This window comes from Galeopterus variegatus, unplaced genomic scaffold (genome assembly GCF_000696425.1).
Source record: "Galeopterus variegatus unplaced genomic scaffold, G_variegatus-3.0.2 Scaffold6557, whole genome shotgun sequence".
NCBI lineage: Eukaryota > Metazoa > Chordata > Mammalia > Dermoptera > Cynocephalidae > Galeopterus > Galeopterus variegatus.
In genome coordinates, this window is record NW_007732668.1 from 63,819 (window position 1) to 64,947 (window position 1,129).

At 35.1% G+C, this 1,129-nt stretch overlaps 1 protein-coding gene across 1 annotated transcript in view; it reads right to left on the reverse strand.

Annotated features, from left to right (window-relative positions):
• The window catches only part of LOC103606406 (multidrug resistance protein 1B-like), a gene marked incomplete at its 3' end in the record, with an annotated part of 72,339 nt that overhangs the window by 63,638 nt on the left and 7,572 nt on the right, over positions 1–1,129 (reverse strand).

The window sequence follows — 1,129 nt, forward strand, 5'->3', positions numbered from 1 at the left end:
TCAATAAATATTTACTCAGTGAATTGGTAGATCCACATGTTTAAACAACAATTAATATAGCTTATATGTTTATCTTATATCATTTAAATATCAAAAAATTCATAACTGTTTAGACAGGATACCATCACATGGAAGGACATAGAGATGAAAGAAATAGGTATACTCCACTCAAACAAGATCGCAACACTTGAAAGATCAGCCTCTGAATCCACCAAAACAAGAAGTTACAAATTAGTATTTTAAGTCAAACAAGGCACAAAGGGAAGTACACTGTACAAAGCTAGACTGGTGTCTAAACGACAGTCCAGGTTTTAGTGAGACATTTGTGTCAATTATAATAAACAGCTATAAGGATACTTCCTAGTTTGGAATTTGGGGGAAAACATGGAAACTCAAGGAGTTACTAATATTTATAATATAAGTTAGATGAAAAAGACTGTATACTCACTATGCCAGTGCATAGGAGAATCACTGGAATTATATCTAAAGAATAAAGTCACTTTGAAGCACATGGCCCTGAAATAGGGTGCTACAAAGGATACATGAAGGATGCCTACAAATACGGGTAATATAAAAACACTTTTTTGCACACCCGATTGCTAGATTTTCCCCTTTATCTTTATTCAGTGTATTTATCTTGGTACTATAATTTTCTGCATGTTCTTTTTCTTCTTCCTTGCTGCATTATATTCAATAGTGCCATGTAAGTTTATGTCTATTAAAGAAACTCTACGTAGCTAGTAAACCAAAGGATTTAGCAATTCTTAATTTCTTAGTTTCTTCTTTTTAAAGGATGCATTACAGATAAATGGCCTGGTAAGGCACAAGCTTTTGATTAAATCCTGATACAATCTCTAACTCTGATAGAAAATTATCTGAATTTCTAGAGACAAGCTAAGCTTCAGTGGGTCCGAAATGATTCTTACATACCATCAGCAAATGGCCTTTGAACTGGGACTTCAACACTGGCTCTCTTCTGAGTCTCTAGGCTGCTGACCCACCCGGCATATTTTGGACTTGCCAGACTCCATAATTGCATGAGCCAATTCCTTAAAATCTTTCTCTCTCTATATACACACATACATACACCCTACTGGTTCTGTTTCTGTGAAGAACCCCAACTAACACA